The 24489-nt window shown below is 49.3% G+C and overlaps 1 long non-coding RNA gene across 2 annotated transcripts; it reads left to right on the top strand.

Moving 5' to 3' along the window:
* The first annotated feature begins 5031 nt into the window (after positions 1 to 5031).
* On the top strand, positions 5032 to 6720 carry LOC135280944 (uncharacterized). Of its 2 annotated transcripts, XR_010347743.1 has the most exons (3): positions 5032 to 5562; positions 5895 to 6346; positions 6453 to 6720. It is a non-coding gene; the product is annotated as an uncharacterized LOC135280944 (long non-coding RNA). The 2 variants fall into 2 exon arrangements; XR_010347742.1 differs by having other exon boundaries at positions 5032 to 6346.
* Positions 6721 to 24489: the final 17769 nt, after the last annotated feature.

Here is a 24489-nt window from a genome sequence, read left to right as displayed (position 1 = left end):
TGGCCACTTCTGCCTGCGTTTTGCGGAGGAGCATTTGCAGACGCGGTGGCCACCTCTAGATGGTGCGTTTTACCCAGGAGAGCTCTGTGCCCGGCCCTTTACATAACTTCAGCTCCCTGTCTGAGGATGCAAACACTCTCCAACCAAACCACACGGATTTTAGTATGTTCTTGTTTCCTTTACTCAAGAACCTGGCTGCAGCAGTGCAAAAAAAATAAAAATACATGCCTTAGATACTTTAAAAAGTATTATGTGGCACATTTGGTTGGACCTCAGAGGTATCTACTATGTGTAATATCTGCCATATAACTGTTGGCATTCCCTGTCTTCTGGGTTCCTCCTGTGCTAAACTAATCTAATTTTTTTTAAATACAAAACTCTGCTCTTGTACATGAATGCAAAGAAAGAGGGAAGGAGCAAAGATGGGTAATGCCTTAGAGATAAAATGATGGTGATGTTGCAATAACTTCCGCCATCTATGGTATCTATACTTCTTTTCTCTGGACAGCATTTCCCTGCTTGAAGGAACAACACAAGATAATTTAACTGCCCCGGTTTTGGTTGCTTTAGAAAAGCCATGAGGAGGACATAGAGAATTAACATCACTAATTTGGGGCTGGGGATAAAGGCCATTTGGTTTTGCTGCTTTTTGTTGTGGGTTATTTTATTTTATTTTTAGGAAATTGAAAGAACATGTAGTTGTCTTCAGCATTCTTAGGCATAGGAATGGTACAGTTAAATTATCCAGGAGCAGAAAAGACACCAAACTTCTTGCACTGTCCAGCTCTAGACAGTAATTAAAATGGAATAAATTATGAAAAATACATTCGATTAAAAAAATCTGCTGGGCTTTCAAAAGCTGAGATGTTCTTCACAACACAGGTAAGGGAATTGCTTGTGCTTCTTGGGTCCAAGATTTTCTCCATGATTTCTCACCTGAAACTGCTGCTTTTAGAAGCTTATGAAAAGGCCACGTATGGAATAAACTCTTCCAGTGCATTATGAGTAATATCCACTGCTCCTGTTTTACATCTCAGCCTAGCGACAGAGCTCCCTTGTAAATAAGGGTTATTTCCACTCAAAGGCTACATTATGAAGTTATCTTTGATGCCGAGGCTACAGTCTCGGCTCCCAGGCGTAAAAGAACACTTTAGGATATAAATAGCTTTGTTCCGGCTGTTTAAACACCGTGTTTTGTGCAGGAGCAGCGCGGGGAGCAGCGGGGACACAACCTGGGCTGCTGCGTGCGACATTCCGCAGCTCCGGCAGAGGCCGGGGGCACAGCCCGCCTTTCATGTGGTTATCGCAGGCTGGGGCTACAGGGCTTTCACCGGGCTTTTACGAGGAGATTGTTGCTCCCGATAGCCGAGAGGCCCATAAATGCCATCAGAAGCGCCTCTCCCGCCGGCCCCTCTCCGGTTGTGTTTGATGTCACCCGGGCTGAGCAGTTTTGTGGCTGTTGCTGGGTCCCGATCTGATGTGATGCTCTCCTTCAGTGGTTTAGGATGCTGGAGGTGGGAGTTGAGATTCATTCTTACACCATTTGAGTTTTTTAAATTTTTTCTTCTTTTTTTTTTTTCTCCTGGTTTATATCCCCAGTTTCAGCGTGGATGACAGCTATTCCTTGCTGCAACGCAGGAGCCACTGGGAAAAGATGGCACTTGGAGACTTCTCGGAGGACACCTCTGCCCCCCTCCCACTTCTTCTTGCTCTTCTGGTCTTCTTCAACCTCCCATCCTCTGCCAGTGTCTCACTCCTCCCAGCCTCCCATCCCACTTTTGGGTCTCCCATTCCCTCTCCTTGGAACCCCAACCCCTACTGGTCTCCAATTCTTTTGCAATCTCCCACTGACTCCAGGCCTCCCACTGGTTTTTTGCCTCCCACCCATCTTTGGCCTCCCTCCCTTTCTGGCCTCCCATCCCACTATTCAGCCTCCAACCCTTCCTAAACTCCCACTCCTCTTTTTGGCCTGAAACCCTCATTTTCTGGCTGGACACCATTTTTTACAGCTGGACACTCCTCTTACACCTCTTTTTGAACCTTCCCCCCACTTCCCTTCCCTTCTGGGACTGCAGTTCTCTTTTCCTCTTGCTGTCTTTTTTTTTTTTTTTTTTTTTTTTTCCTGCCTGCAACCCTGTTTTTAGCCTGGCACCCTATTTCAGCTGTTTTTCATCCTCTCACCCCTTTTTAGCCTTCTACACTGTTTTGGCCTCCAGCCTCCTCCTGCTGTCCTCCCACCCATGTTTTGGCTGCCCCAGTTCGGGGATTGGTGAAGGGCAGCACTGCATCTGGGCTATTTTAGATTCTGGAAAACACACCTGAGAGGCTGTTGATCACATTTTTTAACAGCAGGTTGTTTGCAAGGAAACTGCTGAGAGCATTTGCACTCAGAATTTAATCAGTCCCAGAATATTCAGAGGAGCCTCAGCAACAGCGCTGCTCTTCTGCTGTCTGTCAGCCAGGCGTCTGTGCAGGCAGCAGGGACAGATCTGCTCACAAAGAGCCACCACCTCTGGCTTCAGCTGCACCATCCTGTTTTCCCCACAACCTTTTGGGCATGTCTGACCATCAGCTGTAATTGTTATTTAAGGTTGAAAGCCCCTGTACTCCTGGGAGGGGGTGGCTCTGGGGTGGTGGTCCTGCCTCAGCTGGGGCAGTGGCACAGGGACAGGAGAGCCTGGTTAGGGCAGCTCACAGGAGCCAGGCTGGGCTCTCATCTCCTCTTAGCCGTGCTAGCTTGGGTTAAACCTTCAAAATGGGAGTTTCCATCCCATGTGTTGATACAACATCTTCCCCAAATTTTCCACACCCCGTTCCACTCTCTGTGTCCTTCTGGTTGGGAACGCACTGGCTGTTTCCACATAGATTACACAGAGATACATTTTAAGGTTGTTCATACACAAACAAATGCATTTATCAAGCTATGCAATGATTTTCAGTGTTCTATAAACCAGTGGTGGGACAAACCTTTCCAAATTTATCCCAGTTTTATCTCAGACTTGTCTAAACTTCAAGCAATTGGATTGGCAGGACAAATCTTAACTCTCCTCTTCCCATGCCCTTGCCCATTTTGATGGTCAGCTAAGGAGGATGAGTTTGATTTGTTATTCCAGTCATACTGACCATTAACCCATCCTCATTTAGGACAATATTTAATCACAAGCTCAAAAAGCCTTGAAAGGAGTAATTTTTATAAATGATAGTCTGAGCCATTTGTCCTGCTGGAGGCCTTGAGGGTTAACAACAGGAACATCTGCAAGGCAGTTATTGTGGCAATCAATCCCAAAAATACAAATAACTCAATAATTTATAACAGACCCCCACCATTAAATTGTACTGTGCTATTTTCATTTATCTCAGTGCTTATTATGGTGTTACACTGATTTTTAATAATCTCTCTGGCCTTTTCATTTGCCTGCTGGTGCTTGTCAGATTTAGCTCTGGTTTGGTATTGGGGAGCCTGTGAGCCAGGCTGGATCTACCATTTTAATTATTCCAATTCACTGGATGAAACAAATCTGAATTAGGAAGTAACATTTAGCCATGTCAGAGTGATGAATTCCTGTCATTCAGAGAAACAAATACATGCACTTATTTTGTCTTTTCAGGGTTCAGTGATCCAGTCCAAATGTTAAGTTTTGCCCCCATTTTGCCCCTCATTAAGTCTGTCTCAGAGAGTAAAGTCACCTGGTCCTTACTTCACCTTTGCCAGCACCTCTGAAGCAGAACTTTTTTGGTACATTCAGAACCAAAACTGATCTGGTTCCTGCTCTGAGATCTTTTATAACACCAAAGCTCTCAACATTCCTGTGCTCTGGACACATCCCCAGCTCCCAGGTGGAAGCTCCGGCTCTGTGGTCGGAGGGTGCAGAACTGGAAACCCAGAAACTCAGCCCTGTGAGCAGCGGGTGTGAGGATAAGCAGACAGGAAAGAGGCACAAAGATACTGTGATTTTGGGCATTGCTGCAGTTCCTCTACAGCCTGAGGGCATCTGCATCCTTAGTCATGCAGCAGAGGTGGCTTGTGCAGGGAATGTGCTTCCTGTCTTTTCCTGTGCCGGGGTTCTCTCAGGTTTTCCTTGCCAGACAACACCAAAACGAGACAGATGTAGGGTAAAAGCCCTGGGACAAGCGAGTGAGGTGGTGCCAGGGATTTCAGGGGTGTTGTTTCTGAGTGAGAGCAGGGGCGGTGTTGGGAAGGGCGTTGTGTTGTGCTGGCTGGGGTGAGTTGGGAAAACCAGGTCACTGGGGATGTTGTGCAGCACCAGGAAGGTTTTACAGCTCCTCAGCCTCGCCTGGGATCCCTGGTTCCTACAGATTAAGGAGCTCCATGCTCCTTTCCCAGAGGAGTCAGATCAGGTGCTTGCTCAGGATCCAGTGATTTGGTTTTTAGGCATCTTTCACCAGAGAGTTACACAAATCTGTTTTTCAGAAGGGAGGCCTTTCCACTGCAGACTTGCTCGCGCTGTTCCTCAGATGGTTTCCAGCTCCCAGCAGCCAAGGCTGTGCTCCTGCTCCCTTGGCATTTCGGAGGGGTGGGCTGATCCCCGCCGCTGTTAGCAGAGGGCTGCGCTCCAGTCCCCATGGAAACAATTTGGAGAGTTTTCCAGCTTGTGTAGCATCGCTGAGCTGTGTTTTGCCTTCCTTTTCGCTTCCATCAGGAGGGCGGCAAAGCTTTAACGCATTCATGTTTGAAAAGCACTTTGAGGTGCTTGAGGAAGGTGCTACAGAAGAGAGAAGTGTTATTACCCAGGTTAACTGTTTCTGTTTTGCCTGGGAGTCACAGCTGTGAGTGTCACCGTGCCCGTGGATGCGGCAGCAAGGTCCCCGTGTGCCCCTGGCCTTGTGGACAGCTCTTCTGCAGGGTCACCTCGACACCAAGGGAAGGCTGGGCAGGGCTTCCACAGCTGCAGTCAGGCAGGGAATACATTCTGGAAAGCTCAATGGCCTGATTTGCACAGGCTAAATGGAGGGAATTCGCCACAAGGAATGGCTCCACACGCTTCAGGTGCAACAGGAGAACAAAGCCAGGCGAGAGCTGGGGGGGGAGCTGGGGATCCAGTGCTGCCTTGGATGTGAGGCCCCCCCCAAAGCTCTTTTAGGAGACACTATTTGTGCTGCTAAACTACCCGTGTCAGGGGTGTTTATCCCCTCCAGGCCCTGCAGTTAGGCCAGCTCCTGCTCCTGACTGTGAGTGCAGAGCCCTCTGCGCAGGCTGCACCCCGGTGCTGTGGCAGGGTAAAACCACATACTTGTCTGGAGCTCAGGAATGTAACACGCTAGGGCCTAAGGGATTTCACATTTCTACTCCCTGCCGAGTGCCTCAGCACCTTCCAAGCGCCTGCTGTGCTCCAGACACACCTAAGCTCTGCTAATCCATCTGTACTCGGGAATCGCTGCACAGCTCTGGCCACTGCTGCATCTAGGAACTGGGCTCCAGTTCCCCACCCCTCATTCCTCTACCTGCTTCCCACAGGGTGGGTCTCCTGCAAAATCCTCTCCAGTTTCTCCACACATTGTCGTTCCCAGCTCTGGAAGAGGAGCCTGGAGCTGATGACAAGGGTTTGTGAGGATTCTGCCAAGGGATATTTTGTCTGGGCTGCCCCTCCTTCAATTCTGGTTTGGTTTTGTCATTTTTTTGGGGGGGATTGGTGGTTGTTTGCAATTTTCCAAATTATTTTTCTAAACTTATTATTTGTAACTTTCTGAAAAAGAACATTTTTAACAAACACCAGCTGAATCTGCACTGCCTGCCTTGTTGAGGGTACAGTGAGCTGGGACCACATTACCCCATCCCTGCTCTTAGTTCCAGCAACAATTAAAAAAAATCCAGTTATAAACCACTTGTTTTAACATTTGAAACAAATCTTTTCCCATCCATGCTCTCTCTCCAGTTCAGTGTGATCAGCTGAAAACAAACCGTACCAAAAAATGAAGGGATTGATTTCCATCTGTCAGGTCCTCACCTGCCAGGCTGCCCAAACCCTCGGAAGGGAGAGCCCGTGGGACACACGGAGGGTGAGTGCAGCCAGAAGGGGCCCTTTCTGTCACAGCAAGCTTTAGTCAGCTTCAGCCACCCACGAGTACACCCTCACTTCACTCTCATCTTTCCTGGAAAGGCTCTGGCCCCTTCCAGCCTGTCCCCTCGCTCCTGGCCCTCAGCAGTGCCAGCTGCTCCCTCTCCTGGCCTGCCTCAGTTCCCCTTCCCCCTTGCATACATCCTCCCCGTGCTGTTGCTGTGATTCATTAACGCCCCAGAGACACCGGTCTGAGTGGAAAAAACCCAAGCAAGCACCAGGTTGTGCCGCTCTGTACATTTTCTATAGTGACTCACAGGCCTGACCAGGTAACTCCCCTTCCCTCTCACTTAGTCACTGTCTCCCTCCCGGATGGGCTGGTCTGACTCCTCACTTCACTTACTGCTCTTGTTTTCTTTGCTCTCCGCTCCCCAGCTCTACGTGTGAGCTTGAGGATGGGAAGTTCTCCCTCGCTGACCCGTGGCACACAATGAAGAGCAAAGGAAAACACTGACTGCAGCAACTTTGCCTGTGGAGGGACCACAGAGCAGAGCTGCCCCCCTTTCCCCCTGTGGGCCACGCACAAATTACTTTGTCATTGTGGAGAAACAAATAAGGCTTCGTTCTCATTACCATCCTGATGGGAGTAAACAAGTTTATTTACACTTGAGCACTGCTGAAGAATAAAGTCATAGAGAAAAGTTCAGGGTAGGTGGCCTGTCTTTGTCATTAGGGCCAGCTTTTACAAAATCCCTGCCCGCCCGGCCAGACAGGCTGCTATTCAGGCAGGCCCGGGTTAATGAAAGTACGGTGTGTGCTTGTTAAAAGGAGGACTACAACACTTGTAATCATGGGTGGTCACATTTTTATTTAATGATACGTATCTTTCCTTTCTCCGGCCTTCCCTCATAACCCTTTGCCTCCCACTCAGCCATCCTTCTGCAGTGACTAATTATGAGTCCTCAACTAAAATCTGATACCGGGGCCACAACCAGCTAAACCCACTAAACAAGTGATTTTTTTATTTTAAAATAATCTGTTCATTAACAGCCCTGGGATTCTGTCGGAGCAAAAAGCCCTCAAAGCATGAGGGGCCCCACATGTGTAATCGCTGGAGCTAAGATAATAATAAAAGGACAGCTGCAAACAAACTTTGGAGAAGAAAGGGCTGTGAAACAGAACTGCTTCCTCTCTTTCAAGGCCTTCGTGTGGCCCCGGTGATAAATCTGTTGGGACAAGGATACTTCAAAGCCAGAGGTCGAACTCTGCTCTCATTTGTGTGAGTCTCATAACCCGTGTCAATGGAGTTTCACCCAGGCAGGAGGCTCAGACCTGCTTCTCTGCTCTCATGAATGCAGTGAATGCAGTGAAAGGCAAAGCCAGCCATGGTGGGGAAAATATCTATTTATCTGTGACACGACCTTGCTGAAGTGCTGAGTACAACCAAGCTACACTAGAAAACCTCCCAATGTCTCCCAACTTTCCAGCTATTTCTAAAGACTAACCAGTCTGAAGTGCTCGTGTCTGGGCTGAGGAGAAGCTCAAGCTCAAATGTATTTTTTTGGCATTTCCTGGGTGTATTGAGGATTCTCACAGAAGGATGTGCTCACACTAAAAGCATCACTCACCCAGCACTTTCACCTGCCTGTTGCAGGCTGTTGCTTCTTTCTGTGGTCATGGATGGAAAGTTTGTCTGTGTATACCCCACAGTCATTCTTGAACTTCACAGTCATTTTTGACAGAGGAGCAGAAATGTGAGGACATTAAATTTTTCCAATTTCTAGAAAACCCACAGCTGTGTGAGAAGCTGGTGCTTTGGTACATGTAAATTATCACTGTATCTCATTCACAAGCATTTTCCACTGTCACTTGGGAATTTAAAACCCAATTACAGGCAGTTTTGGGAATGGAGAAGTGTCCCTCCTCAGTCAGACTTCCCATCTGCTGGTCACCCCATCCACTGAGGACAGGGAGAGCAAAAACACTTAAGACAAAGTGTTGTGCAATGACGTTCCTTAGTTACAGTCCTTGTTTCTTTCTGAGGTTGGAAAAGACCTCACCTTGGTGTTCCTGCCCTACCTGTGCTTCCCTCACCCGGCTGGGCCCAGAAATGTGTCCCCACATCCCCATCCGAGGCCTGGGGCAGTGCTCAGCAGGAAGAGCTGCTCTGATACCGATGGGGAGTCAACAGGAGCGTGCCACTGCCTGCCCCAGTGCTCCCAGCACTCTCTGGCCCTGTTTTCACCTCTCTTTCAAGGCATATTTATTATTCCAGAGGAAACAGCCTGTTGGCTCTGTGAGTTACGGTGAGAGTGAAGGAAGGACTTCCAGACTTGGGTCAGCCTGAGCCTCAGCCTCAGGTTCAGCAAGGAAATCTCAGGTGGAGAAGGTACAGTTCAGTGGTATTTGCCACAAGCCAGTGGGAATTCACTCCACCAAGGCTCCCAGTGCATTCTGAAGAGCTCAGGAGCACTGCAGGTGATGAGCATCACCGAGGGGTTTGTGGGGTGCTGAGGCTGTGCCCCAGGCTGGAGGGGCAAGGAGAGCATGGCTGGGGCTGCAGGAGGCAAACAGGGCCTCTGAAGCAGTGCAGACTGACACATTTATTAAATAAACATGCTGAGGTAACTGGCAATGCTAAACAATGTGCATAACTAATACTCACGGCTGGAAAATCATCAGCCTCCCCAAGTGCTTTGCACATATTAGTGAGCAACCCGTGGAGCACGGCTGCTCTCCCCAGTGGGAGGCAAGCTGAGATCCAGAGGGTGAAGGATTCCAATCCCTGATGCTGTCCCTCAGTTTGGGAGCCCAATATAAGCCCTCCTAAACTCAAGGGAATTCTTTGAAAAAGGGAGATGAGAATGAGGGGGTTAATGCAGAATGGCAGGAGCTGTATGTCTGTATTTGCAGCAGAGATTAATTTGGGTGAAGAAATTTCACAGTGATAACAAGAACCTCTCCCTTTATTTACTGCTTCATGCTCAGAGGCAGACACAAACCCAAGCAGGGAAGCAGGAATAGCCAAGCCAAGGCCAGGCTGGATGGAGCTTTGGGCGCCCTGATCTAGTGGAATGTGAACCTGCTCGTGGCAGGGTGTGGAACCAGGTGATCTTCAAGGTCCCCTCCTATCCCAAACCAGTCTAGAATTCCATGATTCTGTGATTCAAAAGCCTCCCCTGAGCTCTGCAGCTAACAAAGGCACCTCTGAGTGTTTTCCTTCACCTTTTCCTCTTTTTTTCTTGGCTCTTTCCCCATCATTTCCAGAAAGCATCATTGGTGGTGTGAGGGTTAATGAACGCTCGCTCACACCTTGCTACAGCGAGGCACAAACTTATGAGTCCTCATGTTGTCACGAAGGTGTTGCTGAGCTTACGCTGCATGAAATATCCCAGAACTCCTGCAAACTGTGGGATTTAAATTCACAGGCTATAATTACAGAGTCTCCGGCACCCTCCCACACTTCGCAATGCCTTCACAAGTGGGAGCAGCAGGAACACCTGTCCTGGGCTCCTGTGGGCTTGTAGGTCCTTGCCTGCAGCCAGGCAGGGCTTGCTCCCTGGCAGGAGGCTCCCAGCAAAGCCTGCTGCCACGCTGGGGTGATGGGCTGGGAGTCTGGACTCTCCTGGCTGTGTTTAGGAAACACCCCAAGGCAGAGTCAGCACGGTCACGTTTGCAAACAGGTGCTCACAGCCAGGTTAGCTGGATGCCATTTCACAGTCAGCCTGATGACAGCCTCGAACACAAGGTTTGGAGGATTTAGAGAAGCAAGGGAATGAAAAGAACTTGCCTGGGATTGCTCCTTCCTGAGGGAGCCTGGGGAGCATCACAAGTGTGAACCCCAGCAATGCTCCTGAGGCTCCTGGGGCTCCCCCAGGTCAGCATCAGCAGACCTGGTACCAAACTGGCTCCCAGGGTGGGGACCAGTTCTGATCATGGGTGCTGTGGTGTAAATCAGGTGCACATAGAAGGAGCAGGTTCAGCTGGGTGTGAAGGAATGGTTAAATTGGTATAAAATCCCCAGTTAGCAAAAATGCCATCCTGGAGTGATCTTGGCCTTTGTTAGGCCAGTGCTGCTTGAGGTGAGGGTCACCTTCATGCATCTCCTGTGCCCTGGCAGGGAGCTGGGTGTCAGGCAGGGTCCCAGGGGCTCTGGGGACAGAGCAGAGAGTCCCTCTGAGGTTCCAGGCTGTCTGCTGTGCAGCGTGGATCCCGCAGGCAGAGCAGGTTCCCTCCATGGCACAGGCAGGGTCTCCTCGGAGCCTTGTGGAGCTGCTTGGGAGCTGATGTCATGAGGGCTCTGCCCGGGCTGGCACAGGCAGGCTCTGCACTGAGGTGGTTCTCTCTGCCTCCAGGGCACTTTTTGGAGAGCCTTCCACAGCATCCTCCCCTCCCTGCCCCTGCAGCTGAGCAGCAAGGCAAGGAGGAGGAGGAGGAGGAGGAGGAAGAGAACTTTCCAGGGCCACCTCAGGAACGTGGCTCCAGCCTTACCCCACAAATCCTCCTGCCAAGTGGGTAAATGTAGAGGCTGGAGCTGCCAAGGATACCCACAGCCACCAGCCAAAATGCAGCAGCTCTGGTGATGGTGGAGCCTTGGGTTGTGTGGGGACAGGGACACCCCCATTGCGTGGGGTAAGTGCATTCATGCTGGAAAAGCTCCTCAGTTCCTTCTCTATCCTTATGTGCTTAATTTTTCTTTTATCCTGTGCTGGTGCTTATCTCATCCCGTAGTGATACAGGAGGGTATTTCTCTCCATAATGAGTTGGAGAATTAATATTGGGCCCTCCTTTGTGGCAGGGGCTGCATTTAGTGCAGCCTTGCTGCAATGCCTGTCCCTGTATTTGTGTTTGCCTTCCCCTGCACCCCTTGGGCCCTGCTGAGCAGGACCCCCATAGCTGAGAGGAGCCTGTAGCTCCTCAGCCTTCAGCCCAGCTCTGCCCACAGCCTGGCTGCTCTAGCAACAAGTCCTGGAGCTGCAGGAAGGACCCTTGGAACCCCTCTGGCATCCCAGTGCACAAACATCCTCCACATCCCAGGGGAGCAGAGGGGACGTGGAGCCCCCTCAGGAGGAGCAAGGGCCCTCTGTGCCTCTGCTCCAGCCTGTCCTGGTGGAACATCTGCTGGATCATCAGATGGGACAACTGCACCCCAAGCAGCTCCTGCTCAGCCTGTGCTGGCATGACCCTGCCTGACCTTTCCAGCACTTGTGTGTCTGACTCTCTGCCTGGATTTGGGCTGACTGGAGCACCCCAAACACGGCTCTCATTTACTGGCAGCCATCACCACGGGAGCTCTGTCTTTATTAGCCCTTAGCAGTTGCTCCTCTGTGGTCTCACTCCGAGGTGACTGATGCAGATCTGATAAAGGGCGCCTGATATCACTGTGAATAGCTGATGTAAACTTAGCAGACAGTCCTGTGACACATCATGTGGGCAAATTAATAAACCCCTTCCCAATAAATTCAGCATGTGTCCTATAATCCCAGTTCAAGGGCATCTCTTATGTCAACATCACTAAGTTAGCTACTCTGCTCCCCTGGGAATGCAGCACCAGCACTGTTCTGGTCAGAGGAATTCCCCCTCTTGCTGCTGCCACCACAGAGCAGCAGCTCTGGCTGCTGTGGGAGCCAGCTTTGTGCTGGGACATCCACCAGCTCCGGGACAGAGCAGCTCCAGCCCAGGGCTCTGCTTTCTGCAGGGTTACAGGCTGAGACCCCAGCAGCCTGTGGGACACCAGGGTCCCCACCTGCCACTGGGGTGTTCAGGGGAATGGCACTATTAGGACCAGCATTTCCCACTGGTTTCTCATCCCCACTGCTGGGGTTCCACCCTGCAGAGCTCCCGTGCTGCTGCTGAGGTGGCTGAGCCCCCAGTGCCCTCAGGTGCCCTGGGGGTCTCCCAGCAGGATCCCTGCATGGCCGGGCTCTGCTGCTGCAGGAGGGTGGCCCCAGCCCCACAGCACTGCTCAGGGTCTGCTCTGAGCACCCCATCCCTCAGCTGTGCTTTTCTGTGGGAGTAATCCCAATCCTGTGGGGGCTGGAGCATCCCTCCCATGCCAGACGTCAGACACCCCTTCAAAAAGGGCTTGTTCTGCCCCCAGATTCCCATTGGGATCAAGGCATTGTGGCTTCTCAAATGAGCTGTTTCAGTGCTTATTTTGCCCTTGCCCAAACAGAAAAGCAACCAGAGGGATATGGAAAAAGCAGAAATAGCGTTTTGTTTTTCAGAGTCCCCAGATGATCTGACTGAGGAACCAAAACATTTACAGGAGGGCTCAAACCCATTTGCTGGGCTGGCATGTCTCACAGGACCGAGTGGTTTGTCACCCTGCTCCAAGTCACCCTCCCATCAGCCAGCAGCTCTCCAGGGAGAGCACAGCCCAGCAGCATCAGGGCAACCCACGGGGGCCGAGGGCCACCCATGGAGCTCCACCAGCGTCACACTCGCTCCAGAGGGCTGAGCCCAGCCTGGCTGTCCCATCCAGGCTCCTCCAGGAGCAGCTCTGAGGTCCAAGGCTCTCTGCAGAGCCACCACCACGGTCTCTGCTCAGCCCCGTGTGCTCTGTGAGATCCCCCTCGGTCCTGTTTGCTCTGCAGGACCTCCTGCTGTACCCACAGCCCCCAGTGATCCCTCCCTGCACACCTAAAATATCCCCAAAAACACCCCCAAAATCATGCTAAAAACACCACCAGAAACACCTCGAAAACACCCCTGAAACACCCCTGAGAGTACACCTGAAAACACCCCCTAAATGCCCCTGAAAACATCCCTAAAAATACACCAAAACACCCCAGAACCATCCCTGAAACATCCCAAAATACCCCTGAGACATCCCCAAAAAACCTGCCAAAAACAACCTGAAAACATACCTAAAACCACCCCAAAAACACCCCCAAACACCCCCAGCTTGCTCCTCGGCGCTGTTCCCCGGCGGATATTTATTTGAAGGGTTTCATTAAATTATCGCACAACATCACTTGGTACACAACTACAAATTAATTTAGTCAGTTTGCATTTGGCTGACCTAATATTCATTATATTCCAGTCAAGTGGATGTGTTTGCTGTTTGACGGGCTGCTCCACGATAAGATACGTGGTCCAAAGTACCGTACTTAGAACTAGAGGTAATATTTACAGACACTCCACGCAAATACTGCAATTACCTGATTAATTATAGCCCTTCTGTTTGGTTCTGCAGATCACACTCTTATCCCTCCCTTCCCCATTTCCATATTTGTCTATAATACATGGGAATAGCCCTTAGATCTATGCAAAGCAGGACTGGATGTTTTTTAAACACTCTGTGGTCACTCCGAGCCCTCCTCTCCCCGTGCTGCGCCTGCCTGCAGTGGTTTGTTGTGCTGGGATGCATGGAGCATTACCAGTGCTGCATTTTAATAACAATCTCAGTCCAGGAGATTGGAAATTGGAATCTAAACATAGCCCTGAAGAAGGACGAAAAAGGAAGTCAAGAGGGACTTGGAAATAGTGTTAAATGTGCAGGAGTGCTGTAACTGCAGATCCCCTTAACTGCAGGAACAAGCACACTCAGACCGTGCTCTGGAGATGGACAGACAGACAGGTGGACAAAGAAATCTTACTGTTATACTGCCCTTTTCCTCCTGGGATCAAAAACACTTGAAAAATTGTGAAACTGAGCAAAATGCAGCTGCTGTCCCTGCAGCACCAGCACGCGTTATCAGCTGGTGCTTCTGCCCATGGTTTACTTTATTTTTTTTTAAATTTATGGTTAGTTAGAGAGAAAGATTCAGGCATCAACATTTGGCTTCATTCTTTCTGACACTGTGTTTTGCCCTTCCAATGTCAGTGTAGTAATTTGTGATGGAGTGGAGTCACTCCTCCAGTTTAGGAGGGAATGGAGATGGGTGGTTTTTGCAGCCCCAGCAAAGGCAGAGGTGTTTGCCCTGGCTCAGGAGGGAGGATGGCTCCACCCCACACCCCAGTGATGCTCCTCATGGGGCAGCCTGGGCAGAGGTGAGCCCCTCCACCCAGGGAGGAGCCCAGAGCAGAGCACGGGGATGGAGCTCTGCCCTGGGCAGCTGCAGTGGCACTTGGCACTCGGCATTCCAGTTAAAGCCCATCTGCTCTCCTCAGAGCACAGGGTGACACTGGGGCTGGGCAGAGGGGAACCCTGGCTTGGCCACGTTTCCAAATCCCTTTCCCAAGTGGGAGAGCCACAGCAGCTCTGTGCACTTCCCAAAAGAGGAGATGGGAAGGGCTGGAATTTCTCCTGATGGCATTGGCACAGGAGTGGGATGAAAAAAGGAAATGATGGAAAGGAGCACTTGAGCTCAAACTGGCCCCATCACCCAGCTCAACATTTTCTTACCTTTGTAGGATCACTTCATCCTCCCTGTGCCCTTTCATCCTCCCCTTGCCCAGCTGGGACTGGGCACCTTCAGCCTCTGCTCTTTCTCACCTGCCTGCAGGTACAGCTTTTCCTGTCACCTCTTCCCTGCTCCCTGCCCATGCCAGGCTTCCTGCCCCCTGCCAGGAGGTTTCCTAGGGGCTTCCTTTTGTGCTTAAGCACCTTGCAGTCAGGGACCCTAAAGCAATGCAGTCTCATTATCTGCCTGACAAACCCATCAATGAGAGGATCTCCAAGGTGAAATAAAACCATGCATTACAAATGAAATGCTCTGCTGCTCTCCTTTGCCTCCTGCCATCACCGGAGATCTTTGTGGTTAGTCTGCAAGACAGCTCTTCCCTGCTAATTAACATTTAAAAGTCTTCCTCTCTCACCCTGCCACCGTGACACGGGGGCTGCTATCGCCCAGGTTGTTCCTTGAAATAATTCATCACTTGGGAAACATCAGAGGCTCATTGTAATCCCACAGACCTGGCCTAAAACCAGATCTGTCCTCCTGCATTCCACACAGTGGTGTCTGCAAGGACTGGCTCAGGATGTCAACCAGATTTAATTCTCAGAAAACACCTTTCCAAACTCTGTGTGTCTGATTTTACAAGCAGGATTTTGTTTTTCACATCAGTAAATAGTCTGAGCAACAAAAACACCCTGTGTGGCCTGTGAAAAATCACTGAATATATGTGTGTTTTCACCTCTCTGTTGCAATTCCACCCATTTTTGTAGCTGGGGAGAGAAATTGCCTTTTGCTTTGCATATTTGCAGTGCTTAGTACAAGGGTCTAATTCCTCAAAGCTTTTCTCTTGTCCTAAAAAACACATCAAATGCAATTTACCTGCATCTTCAGCTCCCACAGAGGAGCAGAGGAATTTGGGGGACGGAGGGACTTGCTGAGTCCCCATTTCCACAGGGCTGTGCTGCTGCTTCAGGTCATGGTGTGCATTGCAAAAGGGCCCCCAAGCCACCCTGGGCATCAGCCTCAGAGGGATGGTGCTCACCCTGTCCCCATCCTGGCCACAAACCTGCAGGATCAGGGAAAACCCAATTTCTCCAGCTCACCTCCCACATCCTCAGGGCCTCAAACCACGCTGGCAGCTGCTCCTGTTCTCCCTGTTCATGGACTCTTGCAGCAGCAATGAACTTTGGAGGTCTTAACAGTTCTGGTCCTGCCTCCTTTTCCTTCCAGTGATATTCCCACTGCCAGATGGAGAGCAGATTGGTTTTCAGTGCAACCCAGGCATTACCCACCAACTGCTCCTGCCACAGAGCTGGTTGTGCTCAGGCTTTATGCAAACACCTCTGAGGCTTTTATCAGCAGACACCAGGGATTTTGTAGTTGGACCTGTGCTTCATTTAGTCAGGGGAGAAGACAAGAGAGTGGATCTCCACAGCACTGGCTCAGCCTTGGAAGGTGGAGGAAAAGTGTTAAATCAGTGACTGTCAGTGTCTCTGGTCTAAAGCAGCAGTCCCCAAACTCACTTTGCTCAGGCACTTTTCACACGGCAGCAGGAGTGCTCTGGGGCTTGCTGCAGCTCTGTTGGTTTGCCATGGGATGTGATGGGGGATCTGCAGGCAGCACCATGCATGGCTCTGACAGAGAGGAGAGTCTGTGCCACAGCCTGTGCCAGGGGTGGGCCACTGTCACCTCAGGAGCAGGCCTGGCAAGGAAGCATCCCTTGTTTTTATGTTCTTCAGTGGTTTTGGCCTTGTTGTGCTGTCCTGCAGCAAGAGCCCTTGAAGATTATTGGAAATGATCTCATAAATAGAGTGGTACCCTCCAGGAATGTCTGCCTGGCTCCCCTCAGGCACAGCAAGTCCCACGGCTGCTTTTATGGGATGTGTTGCTTGAAAAACAACCCCCTCTAAGAAGAAGGATCTTGCACGTGCTGCACAGGAGCCAAAATCTGGACTGTCCCAGCAGGGGCTGCCTCTCGCTCTCCTTAGAGCACAGGAGAGTCAAGTTCAATCCAAACCAGCTGCACCTGTGAAGATCCTGCTCATGATACAAGACGAGAAGGGCCAAGTCTCGATGATTACTTGGAAATGTGAGCCTTGGAGAAAGAGTCACAGTTTTGGGAGCGGACGGTGACAGAACGGTAAATTACATAATGTCCCGTAAACGGAGCCCGTTCGTAGCCCAATTACCCGTCCCACAGCCCCATGCAGCTGATTGCAGGATTATATAAAGGGCTTTTCATTAGTCAGAGAGTCACAAAGGGAGCTCTTTCCACGTCCTCCTCAGGATTACTTAACCATCACTCTGGACAGGACCAGCAGAGCATTATTGGGATGTGCCAGAGCAATATCCACCAACCTTTCCCCAGGCACGTCCGCGCCGCTCAAGCATCATCCCGCAGAGGGTACAGGGACATGGTGGTGGCTTCCAGACAGGGTTACCCACACACCGTGCCCTGGGGTGGAGGGAGGTCTGCTGTGCCTCTGCCAGGCCAGGACATCTCCAGCTGGGAGCACCCGGCCCTGTGGTGTGGGCTGGGCGAGGGCAGCCAAACCCACCCGGCGCCTAAAACGAGCACTGGTGAGCTGGTGGAGCTCCTCTGCTGCCACAGCCAAACAAATGCAGTGGCAGCACTTTGCAGATATCCCTCCCTTTCTCCTGCAGCCCAGGGATTGACAGGCTCTTCCAATTTCCCCTGAGCTGGTGCACATAATAAAGACGCAGAGCGCTTGTGACAGCGGCGCTGGGGTGGTGGCACTGGAGGATGTGGCCAGGGAAGCAGGTCCTCATCACGTTCTTATCGCTGCCTGCTGATGTGACCTTAGAGGAGTTGCCTAATATAGCTCGTCCGCGTTTCCCTCTCCCCGTGGCAGAGATAATAACAGTTCCTGGGTGTTGCAGAACTCATTCATTCCCATTTGTTTCTGGTATCTCAGATTATCAAAGAGCAGTCAGGAGGAAGACTGGCAAAGAACAAGCTCTTATTCACTTGTCAGTTAGAAACAGTAACCTATTTTAGACTAAAAAAAAGGGGGGAAAATATAATCCTGATAGAGGTTTTTCCTTGGCTTTTCCTGCTGCTCAATTTAAAATCTCCCCCAGCCTCCACCCTGCCATGGCTGGGGTGAAATGTTGACCATTTCACAGAGCACCAAATTGGTGTCTTCCCTCCCCTGGCAGGAATGACAATGCAAACAAAAATAGATAATGCATTTAAAAAATCTCCAGTGGATCGTCATGGCGATAAATAATTGTAGCATGTTGCCATAGTAACTCTGGCTGTAATAAAGAGAGGCCTATCTGCAGCTTAGCTAAATTTAGTTGTTCCAAACTATTAAAAATATTTTCAAATACTCTGGTAACTCTTTTTAACATTTTCTGGGGCTGGAAGCAAGACTTAATCTTCATTCATGCCTTTGTGTTGTCTCCATATTCCAAATACACTTCATCACTGAAATAATCAATGCCATCCAATTAAAAAGTTGTAAAACTGAGGAAATTGCTGAGGATCTTTCTGTTTCCCACTCTTCAAGCCTTTTCACCTGGAAGTGTTAAATCTGCCTGTAGAAGGATCCAGTTTTGCCAGGCCTGGTGGGAGCCCAGGATTTGGCCCCAGCGTGTACTGGTGGGCACTGGGAGATGGGAGGGGGAAGAGCTTGTGTGTGGGGTTTTTGGGGGGAAAGGATTTGGGAGCCTGGGCCCTCAGCTAACACAGAGGAGTGTGGGGGTGCTCTGCAGAGCAGATGGGATCTCTCCAGTCCCAAACTGGGTTGGGTGTAACTTTCCCAGTGACCTGTCTTGTTTAAAACAGAGCCACATCTAATGACATTTAAACACTGCTCAAAAGTCCCAAATCACTCCCTGCCTCCCCCAGCTCGCTGCCTGTTTGAACTGGCAGCTCCATCCTGTCTGGAGACCTCCCCTGTACCAAATGGGCTTTGTTTTCCCAGAAGGAAACCCTAACACCTGTAATTCCTGAATGTTTTCAGGCTTTGACACGAGTTGGTCTCTTCCAGCTACATCTCTCTGGGAGGAGGAATGGCAACACACTGCAGGGGGTATTAAATTAATTCATTTTCTTGGTGGTGCCACCTCTGGGCTGAAAAACCCCGAGTTCCCCCCCAGCCCGGTCGTTCTGCTCCTCCTCAGCAGGAAGGAGCCTCGCACTTGTCCCCAGGGACAGGGTTTCCAGGTTGCCAGCTCTCAAAGGCACTTTCTGCCTGTCTGATTCTGCCTCCTTGGCTTCACATTTCTGAGCCTATCTGGCTCCACGACAGCAAAACTTCCAGAACCGGAGCCTTTCATGTCAGTGCTCGATAACCGGGGCTGCGGTTTCCCCAAAACCCCTGGGACCCAGAGCCAGGCTGGAGGGATGGGGCCTCCTCCCCTGCTCCCCCAGGACCCTCTGCTGCTGCCTTCTGCAGGCCCAGCGTGCTGGAATTGTCTGAGATTTCTCCATTCCTCAGTAAAATGTGGTCTCCAGCTGCACTCGTGTGGGTTTTTCCTGCAGAGGGTGAGTGTAAGCCTCGTGTCTGAGGTGGCTGCAGAGCAGCAAGGCAGTCTGTGCCTTTGGTCTGGGCTCTGTCCTGCCAGTCCTGGCAGCAGCAGCTCTCCCTCGTTTTGGTGGGACCTGCTGGGCTGCCCAGGACACCTCTGTCCATCCAGCAAGGTTAAAGTCAGCTCTTACTGTCTTGCTTGGATTTTCTAAGCCGCAGAGGAAGAGAATCCCAGAATGGTTTGTGTTAGAAGGGACCTCAGAGCTCATCTCTAATCCCCTGTCACGGGCAGGGGCACCTTCCCCTGGACCAGGGTGTTTAAAGGCTCATCCAGCCTGGCCTTGAAACATGTTAATGACCCTCTTGCACGAGCAAAGCCACGCTTCTAAAAGGCGCTTTGCAGTGCTCTGGTATCCTCTGAAAAGGAACAAAAGCAAGTCATTCCATTGTTTCCTTACTGACAAGAGACTGCAGCCTATGGCTCAAAAACAACACAGCACAAAAACAGGATGAGCAGCTCCGTGGGCAGAAATACTTAAATTCCAAATAACCGCATGATTTAGGAAAAAAAGAAACCATGCATGCCTGCTTGCTCCCATGCAAAACCAGGGGAAAGCATCTGGAGTGCTCTTAACACATCAGTGCCTGTAATTATGGAAGTTTTCTTCCCTGAGTGCCCTAAAAATCCACTGGAGTCAAGGAGAGGGCAGGAAAGGCAGCCACCAGCCCGAGGCAGGGAGGAGAGCAGGTGATCACAGCCCCAGAGCTTTGCTCAGCTTTATCTTGGACTTTTGGTAGGACCTTGGGGAAAATCACCCGCCAGTGCACTGCTGCTGCTGCTGCTGCAGGAGAGGAATGCATTCAGTGCCTTTCAGAGGGTCAGTGCTCCAGGGCTGGGCTTTGCCCATCACCCAGCCCAGGCCACAGCCGAAGGGACAGGCAGTGACAGCTCTTGTCCTGCCTTCCCCGGGCTGTGCAGCAGCGTTTTCCCCACCAGGACCCTGCTGATGTCCCGCTCCAAGCAGCCACAACCCTGTGGCAATGACGGGGATGTGTCTGGTCCCTTGTTGGGGCTGGCAAATGGCCACGTTTGCTGCTGCAGCAGGCATCCTGGGGCTGGAGCCTGCTCCCCTGGGCAGGAGCTGCTCATTCCCACCTGCCCACGGCCCTGGGGAGCCCCCCGGCAGTGCAGGCTCATCCCTCCCAACCTCTGGCATAGCACTTCATCCCCTTGTCCCGCTTCTCCTCCCCTCGGGTGCAGTGACAGCCAGCAGTGACACCAGCAGTGGCACCAGCAGTGACAGACACCCAGCAATGACAGACACCCCAGCAGTGACACCCCAGCAGTGACACCCAGCAGTGACACCCAGCAGTGACACCAGCAGTGACACCCAGCAGTGACAGACACCCAACAATGACACCAGCAATGACACCCCAACAATGACACCAGCAGTGACACCAGCAGTGACAGACACCCAGCAATGACAGACACCCAACAATGACACCAGCAATGACACCCCAACAATGACACCCAGCAGTGACACCAGCAGTGACAGACACCCAGCAATGACAGACACCCCAGCAGTGACACCCCAGCAGTGACACCCCAACAATGACACCCAGCACTGACACCAGCAGTGACACCCAGCAGTGACACCCCAGCAGTGACAGACACCCAACAATGACACCCAGCAGTGACACCCCAGCAGTGACAGACACCCAACAATGACACCCAGCAGTGACACCAGCAGTGACAGACACCCAGCAATGACAGACACCCCAGCAGTGACACCCCAGCAGTGACACCCCAACAATGACACCCAGAACTGACACCAGCAGTGACACCAGCAGTGACAGGCACCCAGCAGTGACACCAGCAGTGACACCAGCAGTGACATCCCACAGGAGCTCCCAAAGCCCGTGGGAGGGAGCAGGGAGGATGCTCTGCCTTTCCCGTGGGACAAAGCCAGTTTTTAGGGCCGAAGGGACACCCCTGGATGTGGAGGCTGTGCCCTGGGCTGTCTGCTGCTGCGGGAGCCCCTGGGGGTGACACAATGGCACCATGGCACCATGGCACCACCTGCACTGGCGCAGGACAAAGGCTGGCTGCTCCCCTGCCCAGCGGGGCTCCCGGTGCCCTCATTTCCATGAAAAACCTTGGAGAAGGGAGCATAATCCCGCCTCATTCATGCTCTGTTGTGACTGATATTTTGGATACCAGCTCTAAATTAGGTTTTAAAAATAGAGCAGTGGTCTTTTTTTTCTTTCCTTATTTTTTTTTTCTTTCTTATTATAAACAGAAATTATTCTCTCATGGAAACATTTAACCTCAAATGGAACCTCGTCAGATTTTTCTGTGTTTATTATAGCCTGTGAAGCAGGAATGAGCATCGCTGATAGAACTCCAGATGATGGTGGAGCTGTGATGGGGCAGCTGGAAAAGCCTCGGCTGCTTGGATAAAGAACTGAAAGTTCTGATATCGTCCTGATCTTTATTTGAGTGATCCCAACCTCTGAGGCACAGAATATTGGCTCAGAAAGCTCTGGGAATTGTCCCTTCTAGTTGGATTTTATTGTTTCTGACCCTGGTCGTGGCTGCAATCAGGAAACACAAGAGTCAATGGGAAAAATGCATAACAGGTTGAAAAGTTACTAATTTGCTTGCAAAAAAATTTTAAAAGAAGAAAATTAATTGAAAAACATTAGGTTTACACTTTTATTTTTTTAGTTATTAAAAGTTTCTCTAATGCAGTGTGTTGGAATTCATACTTCCCTTTTTGATGCAACCCTAAGTAATATATTTATTATTATATTGTATAAATATTTATTTACCATATGATATACTGAATATTTGAAATACATTAGAAATATATCATGTCAAATTTAGTGTGGGTCCCTCCCAGCTCAGGATATTCTGTGGCTCTGTGAGTATAAACAATATAAAAAATACATAAAATAAAACTACAATGGGAAAATGTTGCCTGATCGTACAGAAAAACATGGGTTTGTTTTCCTTTCATTTGAGCCAGTAGTTTTGACATTATAAACTTAAAATCAAAATAATACTTTAAGCAAATCTTGCCAATCCTGCAAACAGTTCCTGAAAACCACCGTGACTTAGTCAGGTTGGGGAATTCAAGGATTATCTTTTGGCTCTGGCTCTCCCTGGCATCACATTTCAGAGCTGGGTTTTCCAGACATTATTCTGAGAATCATCAAATCAGGGACTGGTTTAGGTTGGAAAAGACCTCTAAAATCTTTAATCCCAGTGATCAGAATCCTAACCAAGGCTGATACAGCTGTGGAAGGGCAGTGCTCAGGTTTCAGAAGGGAGGAAGGGAAATTTTTAAGTTTTTTTAAATTTTAAGACTCTTTAAACTTCAAAGAAACTTTTCAGACTCCTCACTTACAAATTAATTTATGCAATTGGGGAAAAGAAGGGTGTATTAATAAAACTATACAAAGTTTCCCACTTTTAAATATTCCTTTAATTTTTTTAAAGTGGAACAGACACAGATCACAGGATGAGCCCCTCTGGGGATAGGACAGACCCTGCACCACGAGAGCCACCACAACTCATATTTTGCAGATTTGGGGGCTGCAAATAGCAGGGAGGTTTTAAAAATAAAGGGGTACAAATTCCAGGGTGTCAATCAGAGAAAATCAAGTTTCCAGTTGGATGGCTGTTGGGAAAAGCTGCATTTCAGTGTTCCTCACAGTGGTTTTACACAAACACTGCTCCACTGGGTGCAGCACTTACACCTGATTTACTCTCGTGGTATGAGGTGGAAATTGGACCTACCTCAAGGCCTGTTTTCAGATAAATCCCTGTTACTCTCAGAGGAAAATTAACTTTGTGAGCAATCAAAGCCTCTGCAGAAGCCTATTGGAAAATGTAACAGATTTAATTTCACTTATTGGATATTCCCTGAAAAATCCTAAATTGGAGAACCCCAGGATTTTTCCAAAGGAAACAAAGAAAAAAAAAATTCTATTGGTGAAAAAAAGAAAATTATCAGTACAGTTCTCAGGTCAATTCAATTCTCAACCACTTTATGAAGAGGTTTCACTCTAGAAATTGATTGTAGTGTTTGTAAGTTTTACTTTAAATCTGTGCTTAAAACAATTAACTTTTAAAAAGCAAATATTCAAATAAGTTACTATTATTAAAAATGTTAAAATAGTTACAATTAATGCCTCTTCATGAAATGAGCAGATAAATATTTCCATTGAAAATGGCAAAACTGTCCTGAAGCACAAATAAAATATGGCAGATAAAAGACCAATTATATTGGTTTCTTTCCACTGGAATTTTCCTACTTTTACATATGGTACTTTTGGGGTAGAAATAATGTAACTTAATTTCAGCAATGCATTAAAAAAATTAATTTTGCTTGTGGGCAAGGTGTTTTAATATGGAAATAACTAAATAAAATTATGTTGGGTTTTTTTCAAGCAAGAAAATAAAACAGTTGAATAATCAAAGAGCTACATATGATGAAAACAGAGATAATTCTGTGGGACATCCTTATTATTAGTTATGTTATTTAATAATTCTATTGCTTTTTAGGTGCCCAGCATTTAATTTTTGAGTGGTGTGCTCTCTGCTTAGCTAAACAGATATTAATTTATATTCTGCAATAAAATGTTATCTACTATCTTGGGGTTTTTTTATTGTCTATTTAAAACCACCCAGAGATGAGAAATCGCTCAGTGTCTCATGTTCATCTTACACAGCATATAATTTAAAATATATGCAGGGGCTGAGCTCTCTTTGTAGGTTCCCAAATACCCAACACTCATGATTACTCTGAAATAATAATAATAATAATAATAATAATAATAATATAAAAAATTGCCATTAAGCCATTTGGATGCCAGAATCGTCCTGTGAGGGAAATAATTCTCCACGCTCGTGGGGAGGGAGCAGCTTTTGGGGTAAGAGCCCCCCTGGTTCCCTGGGGCAGTCTCCAGTCTGTTTTTCCCCTTGGCAGCTTGAATCTGCATCCCAAAAATCCCGTTTTTCCCGGATCTCCCCTGCAGTGCCCCAGCAGGACCAAGAAGCCACTGCTGCCTCTCCAGGGAGAGGGGAAGGACAGCGGTTTTCAGTTCAGGCAGAAAAGGGTTAATGATGAGAAGTGTGCGCTTGATCTTCCTGTCCTCAGAGCTAAAAAATATTGAAAAATAATAATAAAAAATGTTTATGAGCAATTACAGAACCACAGAATTGTTAAGGTCAGAAAAGACCTTCAAGATCATCGAGTCCAGCCATGAAATGCTGCTCGGAGCTATCAGATCCCCTGGCTAAACCAGGGAGAGGAGGAGCACGTTTAGAGAAGGGGATGGAGGCTGCCAGAACAAAATTGAAAGCACCCACATGGTCTGTGCTCTGTTTAAAAATATAAATTTAATTTTCTGAGCATCTCAGGCTGCGGTGTTGAGCGATGGGACAGAGTGGCTCAGAGATGGTGCTCAGGAAAAGCTGCCTCCAGCCCAGCCTCCTCCCGTTCACACCAGGAACATCCAGGGTGGCTTTGAACCTGCCCTGCACCTCCTGGAAATTTGCCAGCATTTGTCTTGATGTCAGAAAGTGTGAGTGCTACATCATAACAACAACAGAATCATTGAATCACT

Source organism: Passer domesticus, chromosome 14 (genome assembly GCF_036417665.1).
Source record: "Passer domesticus isolate bPasDom1 chromosome 14, bPasDom1.hap1, whole genome shotgun sequence".
Taxonomy (NCBI): Eukaryota; Metazoa; Chordata; class Aves; order Passeriformes; family Passeridae; genus Passer; species Passer domesticus.
The sequence above is the reverse complement of the archived record's forward strand: the minus strand, read 5'-3'. Positions and strand labels throughout refer to the sequence as shown.